The sequence below is a fragment of the Canis aureus genome, chromosome 19, assembly GCF_053574225.1.
Source record: "Canis aureus isolate CA01 chromosome 19, VMU_Caureus_v.1.0, whole genome shotgun sequence".
Lineage (NCBI taxonomy): Eukaryota > Metazoa > Chordata > Mammalia > Carnivora > Canidae > Canis > Canis aureus.
Window position 1 is genome coordinate 12690040 of NC_135629.1, and position 14442 is coordinate 12704481.

General features: G+C 36.9%; 1 pseudogene; it reads left to right on the forward strand.

The window, feature by feature from the left end:
* The first annotated feature begins 8845 nt into the window (after positions 1–8845).
* Positions 8846–10411, forward strand: LOC144291183 (elongation factor 1-alpha 1 pseudogene; annotated as a pseudogene).
* The last annotated feature ends 4031 nt before the right edge of the window (positions 10412–14442 follow it).

Below are 14442 nucleotides of genomic sequence, written 5' to 3' on the forward strand. Positions count from 1 at the left end.
TAAAACTCACCTATAGATTCTATTCAGTAATTTAAATGTGGGTAGGCCTGAAACAAAGAGGACAACTCTCCAATAGAGTGATAAGAATATATCTGGGAGAGGCATCCCAGCTGCCACTAAGAAACCTCTTCAATCCAAGCTCACAGACATTTGATGAGCAGCTACTATAAGCCAAGCACTGTGCTTGAAGTTGTGGGTATAAGGTCTGTGGCCACAAATGGTTTCCCAAGGACTTAAAGCCTGTTATGATAATGGAACAATGGATTATCATTACCCAGAAGAGATTCAATTTGATTTGTTTGACACTTGATGAAAGAGGTGATATTTGAACTAGGATGTGGAAGACAAAATGAAAAACAACATTGCAGACACAGTAAATAAAAGAAACAAGGCTTAATGATAGGGGAACACATGGCACGGTTTTTACAGACCAGTCCATGTTACGAGTTAGTAGGGGGGAAGATGGAAATGGAGAGAGCAGAAAGAGTATGCAGGTAGGGGCTACATTGCATGGGATCTTAAATATTAGACTTAGGATGTATGTTGTTCTTTCAGAATATTTCAAATTGTTTTACAAAGCAAATAAAACCATTTATCCCATAACCAAAAGCAAGGCTTATAAATCATATCCATTTTAGAGAGAAAACATACTCAGTCAGAGCTGAAGAAAGGTTCTTATTCATTGAGAGGTCTAGAAGTGGAAGAGAATTAGATCATGTAAGACTATTGGAGGAGATGGTGAAGAGGATGTATGTTTGGGAGCTGAGCCAGCTACAGTTATATGTCACAAAGTTATACATGTAAGCATAAATATTTAGCAAATAAATCCTGAATTCATATTAACACACACACACACACACACACACACACACACACACGACTGTCCACTTTCTTCCAGACCCTAGGGGTATACTTTTATGGTGCAAAATGCTCCACATTTCTGGAGTGTGATTTGCCTTTCAGGTGTAAGTGTCCTCATCTCTCAAAAGGGTTAACAATGACACCTGCCACATAGGCCATTAGGAAGACTGAAGAAGATAATGTGTGTAGGTACTGTGGTATTGCTCACTTAACATTTTGTCATCTGTTTCCTTAGGCCTCTGTTGTACTTTAATGTGTTTCTGAAGCTGCGCTGAATTAATTTGTATCATGCTTTGGCTTTATTGCTACATAAGCCCTATAACATTTGCAGTTTGTATCATGGTTTATGTTTGCACATATTTAACTAATAGTGGAGAAAAATCAATTAACCCAGAATCTTCTATGCCTACCACTTTACTATAAGTTCTAGGAAAGTAAAGATGCATTTTAATCCTTTCTGTAAACCTAGCACAGTGCAGAGTTCTAATACATAATACATGTTTGTAGAAAGAAGGAAGATGGTAAGGAAGAATGAAACTCAAGGAATATTTCAAAGCATTAAAAAATGACTAAAGCTGAATCAGTACAAAGCAGTTTAGAAGAAATAAAAGGTACAGATTACAATTGTCCTGTAAACATTTTTGTCAAAACAATGCAAACTCTCCTACTAACATTTATAAATGTAAGGAAGTGAAAAAAAGAGAAAAAATAATTTTTATTTAGTACACTGTCATTTAAAACACTAGAAAAGATGAGAATTAAGTTCTATTTCTTTGTAAAAACAAAACAAATCAAAACTTTAACAAGATAGGACATCCCCTCTGGAAAGATGGAATAGATGTAAATAAATATCTCTATTTTCCCACTAAGTGCAACTAAAAACCTACCTGTAAAACAAAATAAAGAGCCATTCAAAAGTGGAGAGAAGGCAGGACAGTTATAGTCCTTGCGACTCAAAGAATAACAGAGTGGAAAGCTCCCTAGGTTTTCATTTTGCCTCATACATCCCAGACTATGAGGTGGAGAAGCCATCAACCTGGATACAAAAAGAGAAAAATCTGCAAGAAAAGCCTGCTCTTCTTAGCCAAAGGACCACAAAAGGGGAACCTAGCAAGCTTTTAGATAAACATTCAACTCTAGCCAAACACCACAGAAAAACTGTGAATGCTCCCCACCTACACCATCAAATGACAAATGGGCAGCTTAGAAACTTCTAGACCAAGACAGTTTCACTGGAAAATTCTACCAGATATGTAAAGAAGAATTAACACCAATTTGAGAAAGTTAGACAGAAAAAATACATCTCATTTTATTTTATTAGTATTACCGTGATGTTAAAACCAGACAAAGATAGTATAAATTAAGTAAGTAGGTAAGTAAATTAATTAAATAAAACAACAGATCCCCTCATGAATGTAGACACAAAAATCACAATCAGAATGTTAGTAAATCCAATTTAACAATATATAAAAATATTTATATACTATGACCAAGTGGATTTTATTTCAGGGATGTAAGGTAGTTTCAATAATTAAAACAACAACAAGAACAACAAATCAGTGTAAATCCATCATCTTAAGAGAAGGACCACATGATCATATAAATTAGCAAAAAAGCATTTGACCAAAGTCAGTACCCATTCATGATTGAGATCTGAGGAAAATAGCAGTAGAGAAACCAAACTCAGCTTGATGAAGAACACATCCAAAACCTGCAGCTAACCTGATGCTTCATGGCAAAAGACTGAATGTTTTCCCCTATGACTGGGAGCTAGGTAAGAATGCCTGTTCTCATATTTTTTTAACTCAACATAGTGCTGGAAATTTTAGCTAGAATGGAAACCGAAACAAAAGAAACAGACACAAAAGGCATACAGATCAGAAGGAAAAGAAAGAAAACAGTCCCTATTTGCAGATAATATGTCTACTTAGAAAATCCCAAATAACCTACTAAAAAAAAAACCCCAATACGCTTAAAACTAAGAAGCAGGTTCAGCAAGATTGTGGGATACAAGAAGAACATATAAAAATTGATTATATTTTTATATACTAGAATGAACATGTGGACTCCCTAATTAAAAATGTAATACTGTTTTCATTCACTCAAAAAAAAAAAAAAAGAATACTAAGGGGTAAATCTAATAAACCATGTATAAGCTTGTTTGCAGAAACTATAAAATGTTCATAAAGAAATCTTCTAAGACCTAAATAGAGATTCTCTGTTCAGGGATTGGAAAAGTTCACATAGACAAAAGGATGTGAAGAAATATGTGAATCATGTATTACTGGTAGGAATGTAAAAATGTACACCCACTTAGGAAAACCATTTGAAAATATTATTCTTAATAAATTAAATATACAACTAAGACAAGATGTAGCACCTGAACCCTTGGGCATTTACTGCGGGGAAATGAAGACTCATATTAGCATAAAACCTGTATACAAATGGATATAGCAGGTTGACCCATAATAGCCCTAAATGGAAACAACCCAGATGGCCTTCAGTGGATGGACTATGCAAAATAAGGACTGCCTATATATTTTTTTTTCTTAGGAAGCCACCAAACTGGGGACCTGGGCGGCTCAGTGTTGAGCATATGCCTTTGGCTCAAGTCATGATCCCAGGGTTCTGGGATCAAGTCCCGCATACGGCTCCCTGCAGGGAGCCTGCTTCTCCCTCTGACTATGTCTCTGCGTCTCTCTCTGTCTCTCTCTCATGAAAAATAAAAAAAAAAAATCTTAAAAAAAAGAACAGAAAAAAGAGAAAAAAAGGAAGAAACCCGCAGTCAGGCCAAATCTCCTAAAACTCAAATTTAACAATCTAGTGCCTTAGGGGATCCCTCGGTGGCTCAGTGGTTAAGCGCCTGCGCCTGCCTCGGCCCAAGGCGTAATTCTGGAGTCCCAGGATGGAGTCCCACATCAGGCTCCCTGCATGGAGCCTCCTTCTCCCTCTGCCTGTGTCTCTGCCTCTCTCTCTCTCTCTCTCTCTCTCTCTCTCTCTGTGTCTCTCAGGAATAAATAAAATCTTAAAAAAAAAAAAAAAATCTAGTGCCTTAAAATTCTGGGCCTCAAAGGAGAGTAGTAGAGACAAAGGCACATAGTAAAGCCAACAGGGCCTGATTTAGACAGCCTGAGTGTAGATCATAAGCTTCCCACAAGCTTACTCAGTATTTTTCTGCTCACTACTTTCCTCTCACCTCTTGGTAAGAACTCTGCCTAGAGGGCACAAGGAGATTAATAGGAGAAAATCTGGCAGAGAATATAGTTTATATAGTCCAAATGTTCAAGTGAAAACTAAGAAGCAAACAAAGGAAAATTTGTCTTTTTTTCTTTTTCTTTTTTTAAAAAAAACATTTGGGATGCCTGGGTGGCTTAATTGGTTAAGTGTCTGCCTTCCACTCAGGTAATGATGCCGGGTCCTGAGATTAAGCCTTGCGTTGGGCTCCCTGCTCCACAGGGGACCTGCTTCTCCTTCTCTCTCTCCCTCTTCCTGTCATTCCCCCGGCTTGTGTGCTCTCTCTCAAATAAATAAATAAAATCTTTAAAAGAAAAAAAAAAAGAAAACATTCTTTCTGTGGAGGGCTTCAGGACTTACAGAAGTAACAGACTAGAAGCTAGGATCTAGTTTCCTGTTCTGGCATTGTCATTTAACATCCAAAGGAACTTGGTCACAAGACATCTTCTCTACTAGCTTCAATTTCTTTATTGTAATATAGGAATAGAAATCTCTGATCACTCCAAAGTAGTGGTTAATTTTTAATACATATAACATATCATAGATCTCTACACAGGCACTTCAGACATGGGAGTGAGGCTGATGTATGTAGCATGTATGCTCCGAATATGCTTCAATATTATCTGAATCCTGGATTTTAAGTATTAAATACCTTGGCTCTTCTAATTTGAAGTAGAGAAAATGTAGTCACTTCTGCACATGTCATATGTTCACAAAATGTAGCACACATGTTAGGAATTCAAGGAGTAGGAGGGCAAGAATGTGTGAACAAAGTCTGCTTGGCTTGGAGGAGGAGAAAGGTAACTCTATGTGGTCTGCCAATCAGTGTCAGTAAACATATTGAAGTGAGCAAAGGTTGTAAGAATTTAACAAGGTATCTTGCACCTAGTAAGCACTGAACAAGTAAGTAGTGGTTATTATTTATGACAGTTTCTGTGATTTTTCAAGTGATTCTTCTCACTTTTTTCCTCACTGCCCCTGAACATCTGATGCCTTTTTCCACACTCACTTTGTTAGAGCATTTTGACATATTAGAAACTCTTCATACCATAATTCAGCCTTCTCTAACATTTTCAACGTTAAATCACTCCCATGACATGGACCTCCAATGATAATGTTCCAGACCTGCTGACTGATCACAGAAATGATGGTATTGAAGAAATCCTTGAAAGATTTCAAGTAATTGATGCTTCTGTAGGGAGGGAATGGAAGGAAAAAGTAACTAATATTTCAAACTCTTGGAAGTGGAAATTAGGTTGAACTATGCCAATCATGTAATGAATAAGATATAAAAATGACTTAGTCGTGAATGAAAATGCTGTGATGTCCCTTTAGCAATTTATAGTGTTGATGGCCTCCTCTGTATTATCCTAACAAACTTAAATATACATGATATAACTTGGAGGGAGAAATATCTTATATATGTATTATATAATGACAGATTATTTCTTTAATGCTTTCCAGAAATACTTAATTGTGAAATAGCACACAAAGTGACAGGGGACTGCCCTTTCAAATGTCACTGAAATAAATGGTTCAACAACCAATCCTTGATTTTCATCCTTGGCAATAATAGTCAAGTGACTTTACATTAGGATTAAATTTCCTGATTTTTATGCTACTATAAAGATTGTACTCATAACCTATATGTAATACCACTTTGCATAAGCCAATTTACTTTACTCTCAGCCCTGATATAATAAGCATTGAAGATTTTACTGTATTTCAAATAAATTATTATATCTCAAAATAGGGACACTTCTATGTGATGTTGAAATTCTCAAGTCACCAAAGTTGGCTATAATAATAAGTTGATTTTACCAATCAACAATTGAAGAATAATCATTTACCTAGAAGCACCAATACCTCCTATCTCCTCCCAGTTTGAAGTAATTGTTCTCTTTTCTAAATTCTGGTAACATTCTATCTCTGTACTTCTAGTAGCATTTACATTATTTATATCTTGAATTATAATGATTAATGCTTAGATATTATCTCTCTGTGGATTTTGCTCTTCTCAATGTTCTTAATGCATGGATTTATATCCCTCTTACAGCCAAACTCAAACCATTAAAAAAGTCAGGTGGTCAATAGAGATTGCACAGAATAAAGTTCTTTTCTTTGGTGTTTTTTTTTTTTTCTAACTGTGCTGTAATTATAATTCATCAAAAAAATAATGCTCACAAGATTTCAAGCAAGTTTTTCACTTGAACAATGGACAAAATTCTCCAGCTAATGAAAAATAACAACAAAATTTTTGATGTATAAAGAACTCATACAATTCAATAATAACAACAAAATCCAATTAAAAATGTGCAGAGGAACTGAATAGACATTTTTCCAAAGAGAACATCCTAATAGCCAACATATCCATGAAAGGATGCTCAACATCCTGAATCATCAGGGAAGTGGAAATCAAAACCACAATAAAATATCACTTCATACCTGTTACAATGGCTGTCATCAAAAAGACAAGAGATAACAAGTGTTGGTGAGAATGTAGAGATAAGGGAACTTTTGTGCACTGTTGGTAGCAATGTAAATTGGTGCAGCCACTATAGAACACTGTATAGAGGTTCCTCAAAAAATTAAAAACAGGACTACCATATATTCCAACAATCATACTTTTGGGTATGTATCCAAAGGAAATGAGAATAGGATATTAAAGAGATATATTTACTCTCGCACTTATTGCAGCATTATTCAAAATTGTCAAGAAACAGGGACAACCTAAGTGTCCTCCAGAAGATGAATGGATAAAGAATATGTAAGATATACATACATATGTATATACATATATGCATACAATGGAATACTATTTAACCATGACAAAGAAGTAAATCCTGCCCTTTGTGACAACATGTATGGATCTTGAAGGCACTATGCTTAGTGAGATAAGACAGAGAAAGACAAATATTGTATTATATCATTTAGATGTAAAATGTAAAGAAGTCAAACTCATAGAACCAGAGAGTAGAATGGTAGTTACCAGGGATAGGGGTGGGGGAATTGAGATGATCTTGTTAAAGAGGATAAATTTGTGGGCAGCCTGGGTGGCTCAGTGGCTTAGCACTGCCTTCAGCCCAGGGTGTGATCCTGGAAAGCTGGGATCGAGTCCCACATCAGGCTCCCTGCATGGAGCCTGCTTCTCCTTCTGCCTGTGTCTCTGCCTCTCTCTGTCTCTCTCTGCGTCTCTCATGAATAAATAAATAAAATTTTTAAAAAGAGGATAAATTTGCAACTAGAAATGAATAAATTCTGAAGATCAAATGTGCAGCACAGTGATTATATTCAACAATGTGTTATATACTTCAAAATTGCTAAGAGACCAAATATTAAATGTTCTTAAAAAATAAGTGATAATTATGTGACACAACAGAGGTGTTAGCTAAAGCTATGGTCATAATCATTTTGCAATATAAGTGTAATATTAACATGTTGAAACCTTCAACTTACACAATGTTATATGCCAATTCAATCAAAGAAGAGAGAGAAGAGAAGAGAAGAGAAGAGAAGAGAAGAGAAGAGAAGAGAAGAGAAGAGAAAATGAACAAAGAAAGAGAAAAGAAAGGATGGAAGGATGGGAAGAAGGAAGGAGGAAAGGAAGTTAGAAAGATATACTGAAATTATACTGTGGAAGAATTCAAACAACAGATCTTTAGTCTACTTACTTTTTAGTGTTAGGAAATCAAATTTCTTTTAAAAGTATTATGTTTTACCCTCCAATTCCATCCACATTGGGAGGGTATCATGCTGAGAGAAATAAGTCAATTGCAAGATAATTGTCATATGGATTCACTCATACATGGAGTATAAGAAATAGTGAGAGGGATTATGAGGGAAATGAGCAGAAACGAGTGGGAAAAATTAGGAAGACAAAGCATGAGAGAATCCTAACTCTGGGAAACAAACAAAGGGTTGCTGAATGAGAGGTGGGTGGGAGGATGGGGTAGCTGGGTGACGGGCACTGAGGTGGGCACTTGAGAGGATGAGCACTGGGTGTTATACTATGGGTTGGCAAATTGAATTTAAATTTTAAAAACTGTAAAAAAAAAAAAGTCAATCATCAGAAACCAAAAAGTGTTCACCAAATGTATAAATAAATAAAAATACATACATACAGAAGTATGTTTTGCTATTCAATGATAATATCTTGTTTTTAATAAAATAAAATATCTAAAATTATGAGATATATCTTTCCTACATGCCTATTCATACTATGTTAATAACTATATAAATTTGAATTGAATATTTATTTCACCATCCTGTTGAGTGACAAAATCTTGTTTATATCATGCTATAGGTAAGATTTCCAGAATGAAATCAGTCTGTGTTCCTGAGGCTGATATGAATTTATAAGCATATAATATAATAAGTCTAAGAGGAATAATTGTCTTCATACTTAGACTCAACACTAAAAATATAGGTTGGCATGTATTGTTACCTATTTATAAGTACATGACAAATTAGTCATTAGAGCTATAAAATAAAAAAAATTATCTTTTAGGACTTTATGTTCAGAGAACTAATTTTAAAATATTTTTGGCGGGATGCCTGGGTGGCTCAGCGGTTGAGCATATGCCTTTGGCTCAGGGCGTGATCCTGGGATCCCGGATCAGGTCCCACATCGGGCTCCCTGTGTGGAGCCTCTGCCTCTCTATCTCTCTCTGTTTCTTTCATGAATAAATAAATAAAATCTTTTCTAAAAAAATACATAAAATATTTTTGGCTTTTTTGCAATGGATTTGTTGCCAGAACACAGGTGTTGTGAAAACCACCACTAAACCTAAACCAAAATGGGAAAGGAAAAGACTCACATCAACATCGTTGTCATTGGACACGTAGATTCGGGCAAGTTTACCACTACTGGCCATCTGATCTACAAATGTGGTGGGATCAACAAAAGAACTACTGAAAAATTTGATAAGGAGGCTGCTGAGATGGGAAAAATCTCCTTCAAGTATGCCTGGGTCTTGGATAAACTGAAAGCTGAACGTGAATGTGGTATCACCATTGATATCTTCCTGTGGAAATTCGAGACCAGCAAGTATTATGTGACCATCATTGATGCCCCAGGACACAGAGACTTTTCAAAAACATGATTACAGGCACACCTCAGGCTGACTATGCTGTCCTGATTGTTGCTGCTGGTGTTGGTGAATTTGAAGCAGGTACCTCCAAGAATGGGCAGACTCGTGAGCATGCCCTTCTGGCTTACACACTGGGTGTAAAACAACTAATTGTTGGTGTTAACAAAATGGATTCCCCTTAACCACCCAACAGCCAGAGGAGATATGAGGAAATCATTAAGGAAGTTAGCACCTACATTAAGAAAATTGGCTACAACCCCAACACAGTAGCATGTGTGCCAGTTTCTGGTTGGAATGGTTACAACATGCTGGAGCCAAGTGCTAACATGCCTTGGTTCAAGGGATGGAAAGTCCCCCCATAAAGATGGGAATGCCAGTGGAACCACACTGCTTGAAGCTGTGGATTGCATTCTGCCACCAACTCATCCAACTGATAAGCCCTTGCATCTGCCTTTTTAGGATGTCTACAAAATTGGTGGTATTGGTACTGTCCCATTGGGCCGAGTGGAGACTGGTGTTCTTAAGCCTGGCATGGTGGTCACCTTTGCTCCAGTCAATGTTACAATTGAAGTAAAGTCTGTTGAAATGCACCATGAAGTTTTGAGGGAGGCTCTTCTTGGGGACAATGTGGGCTTCACTGTCAAGAATGTATCTGTCAAAGATGTTCATCGTGGCAACGTGGCTGGTGACAGCAAAAATGACCCACCAATGGAAGCAGCTGGCTTTATGGCTCAGGTGATTTTCCTGAACCATCCAGGCCAAATCAGTGCTGGATATGCACCTGTGCTGGATTGTCAACTGACATTGCTTGCAAGTGTGCTGAGCTGAAGGAGAAAATAGATTGTCGTTCTGGAAAAAAGCTGGAAGATGGTCCCAAGTTCTTGAAATCTGGGGATGCTGCCATTGTTGATATGGTTCCTGGCAAACCTATGTGTGTTGAGAGCTTCTCTGACTATCCTCCTCTGGCCGTTTTGCTGTTCGTGACATGAGACAGACGGTTGCTGTGGGTGTCATCAAAGCAGTGGACAAGAAGGCAGCTGGAGCTGGCAAAGTCATCAAGTCTGCCCAGAAAGCTCAGAAGGCTAAATGAATACTATCCCCAATACCTTCCACCCCAGTCTTAATCAGTTGTGGAAGAATGGTCTCAGAACTGTTTGTATCAATTGGTCATTTAAGTTTAATAGTAAAAGACTGGTTAATGATAACAATGCATCGGAAAGACTTCAGAAAGAAAGGAGAATGTTTTGTGGACCATTTGTGGGTTTTTTTTGTGCGTGTGTGGCAGTTTTAAGTTATTAGTTAAGGCCAAGAATTTTAATTTAATCAATGGTTCATGTTTGCTTAGGCTGACTCAAGGCACACACAAGTCATTCCTCTCTTACATAAGTCTCCAAATAAAACTGAAGATGATTCCATTTCTTATATAAGTAAATATATATAACATTTGATACTTTTATCCATAGGACATAGAAACAGGTTTAAAAATATGTTTAAAATGTATCCAAAAAGTAACATTATTATAGCTTACAAACAATTAAGGATGACAGCCTTAGAGATAGATTTTCTTCACTTTGGAATATCACAAATCTCTCTTATCACAGAAAAATGGAGATTCATGGCTATGTCCCCAATTTTTAAGCTGCCTTATGACTTATATATGGTCGCATATTTGTGGAATTGATAACATAGAAAATAGATTTGTTAGGGAAAGGGTTAAGACTAAATTATTTTTGGACAATTTAGGCTTTGAAAAATTCACCCAAGAAACACCCTAGGACAATACAAATAGTTTGATTCTTACTGGTAAATATATTGGGATCCCATTTTGTTTTTATCAGAATATGGCCAGTGTTTGTCCCTAGGTGTCCCTAGGCCCCCATCTATGACCATGAGAGCCCTCTCTGTATGCAAGCTTTGGGTCTGGGATTCTGTTAGGAAATGTGAGGAACTGTCCTTTCCCATTCATAGCAAGGACTAAGTCAAATAGAACTTAGTTACATTGGGGTATCCAAAAGTTGGAAACTGCCCTCTTGAGACAGGCAACACCTAAGAGTGATTTACCTGGTAGATTTCCACAGACATAATCTTCCCTTTAGAAATAAAGATCCTGGTAGATCTACCTGGTAGATTTCCACAGACATAATCCTGATTTACCTGGTAGATTTCCACAGACATAATCTTCCCTTTAGAAATAAAGATCTTCCCTTTAGAAATAAACCTTTTTGGGAAATAAAGATTTCCCAAAAAGGTTTTGTGATCAATAGAAACCCATCATGAAACAACAGAGTAATCAAAAATGTTATTTCTAGAGTCAAATCCTCCGAGTTTGGGACCAAGCTCTCATTCTTTTAACCATGTGTCTTCAGACATATATTTTAACCACTTTGTGCCTAATATTCCTGGTATGAAATGTAGATAACAACAGTATTTATCTCAGAATTATTGCAAGGATTAAATTAGATTATATATATATATATATACATATAGATATAGACTATACACATACACATATACACAGGGTGTAGAACAGTTGTAGGCATGACTTAACCACTCAATAAATATTAGGTTCATGTAAGCATAAAAATAAACTTGAGAAACACTGCATACAATAACTCTCTTCTGAAGATTACAGTGAATGCAAGCATCTTAAAGCCTCTGGAAAGTACTCAAAGAAATCTGTTCAACCCAGTATTTCCCAAACCTAAATAGTCATTTACTGACTTATTGAACTAATTTTCAGCAGAATATCCTGGGAAAAACTCTCTCAACAACTTATTGATGTCAAAACCAAGTTGAGTTGATGGGTGGTAGATGGATATTATTCGTTGTTGTAGGCGACAGGACCTACAGACTTTTCAAAAAGAAAACCATTCTCACTTTAAGCAAGTAATGACCTTGATCACTTTGGAAGAGAACTGTATGACAAAATGTACAGATTCAAGGGCAAGCTGCATGAGTGGAGACAGAAAAACCCCAAGATGGATTTTGAAGCACTCTTCAGAAGCCAATTATATCCCAATTCAGGGGTCATCTATCACTCAACACTTGAATGGCCCATCACTTTAGAACTTTTCGTCCCCTAATCAATTACTTATCTACACGTTACAAAGAAAGAAAGGTTGCCCACTGTGCCTTCAGCAATAAAACAAGGGAAAACTCAGACTTGTAGCTATCACTTAAGAGGGAGTTGGCTTCTAAGAACAGATTGAACAAGCTTTAATGGAACATTCAGTAAGTAGTTCAAGAGATCTCATATTACTTCTGATCCCCACTAAAATCTTCAGGTGGGTATTATCATCTTTTTTTTTTTTTTTTTTTTTTTTTTAACATAAAGTAGTAAGAGCCAAAAAATAAAGCAACTGAGTGACACAACTAGGAGTCTGGTAATAACTAAGGCTATATTTGGATCCAGGTCTGTGAGATTTCAAAGGTAGTCCTCATTCTTCCACATGATGCTGGCTATTGATACAATGAGTATAGGTGATCCTTCTTTTTTTTTTTTTTTAAGATTTTATTTATTTATTCATGAGAGACAGAGTGAGACAGAGAGAGAGGCAGAGACACAGGCAGAGGGAGAAGCAGGCTCCATGCAGAGAGCCTGACGTGGGACTCGATCCTCGGTCTCCAGGATCGCGCCCTGGGCTGAAAGCGGTGTTACACCGCTAAGCCACCGGGGCTGCCCTATAGGTGATCCTTTTTAACATCACAACTTTTAAATTATCTTTTATCTACGCTTGTCTTTTTTCTGGGACATAGAGTCAGAAACCTCTTAAGATAATGGAGTTATAGGCTTGGGGTTTTTTTGTTTGTCTTTTGTTTTTGTTGTTGTCGTTGTTGTTGTTTTTTCAGGAGATCATGAGAAAGCAAATCCCTATAAACAAGTACCCTCTCCATAAGCTAATCTTGAGTGAGAATGGTGAGAAACCCAGACAAAACTGTTGTGGAAGCTTTAAAATGCTAATATAGAGAAGGTTAATTTCTTAGGAATCTATAATAGAAGCAGAAAGGGGGGGGGAGAGAAAATGAAGGGCAATCAGAATTTGGCAGCTGAGAATTCACCTGAGGCCTTAAATTGTAGGAGGTTTTATTTTACTTTTTAAAAAGATTTTATTTATTTATTCATAAGAGACAGAGAGAGAGAGGCAGAGACTTAGGCAGAGGGGGAAGCAGATTCCCTGTGAGGAGCCCAATATGGAACTTGATCCCCAAACCCCAGGATCATGACCTGAGCTGAAGGCAGATGCTCAAACACAGTCACCCAGGTGCTCCTGTAGGAGATTTTAGTTCTCATTCAAACGCAATTCTCTTTGGCCAGTTTCTTCCTCAAGGTAGGTGGCTAGGGCTTAATATTTTTTCAATTTATACAAGTTAATGGCAAAACTGGATTAGTTATGTGGAATTCTGCTTTACCACCACCATTTTAAGAAATACATCTGTTCCAAAGATAGCTGAGGGACTAGCTGCTCATTGGAGAAAAAGAACCTGTTGATTTTGCCATCATCAGAGACTAGGACTTACAGAAATGAAGTTGACAGCAGTCACCTTTACAGTTAATTTAAGTGTTGTGCTAAGACAAGTAGCAAGAAAATGAAAACCATTTTGCATCCCTTCTGCTTCCAAATAATGTTAATAGACAGACTTAAATCCCAAATGTGTCCAGGATGGGCTGGAAGGATTTACAGGCTACATGCACCTGATGATTAGAGATAAATCTGGGCATCATTTATGTTAGTACCTATGGGGAAAGGTTCAATATTTCTACCTTTAATATTTGTTGTAATTCATGCTAATGGCTGTCAGTAGACTTGCTCAATAATTGGACTATAACATTAATGAACTGGTTTTGATTTACAACAATACCTGAGACTGTAAAATTATAATTATGAATGGCTGTTGAGAGAGGTATGGAGTCAGAAATCATATACTGATAGTAGACCAAAGTGCATAAATCATTAGAAGATGCAATATGAATTTGAGAGATAAACTGAATGAAGAAACCAAGGAGATGCAGCCAGCTGCAGGCATCGAAACTCATCAAGTTAAAGGGGAGAACACAGCTTTGTTCTAATAGAGGTGACACTCTCTCTAAAAGCAAATAAATATTTTGGGGTTAGTTCACATTGGAATTCCAGAACTAGAATGGCTCAGTGAGCAATAGAGAAAGTTAAATAATGTCATCAAGCACCTGGCTTTCTGCAGTGCCATTCACAGTATTAGCTTTATCCTGAGAATGGTGCCATTCAGGAGAGTAAGATGA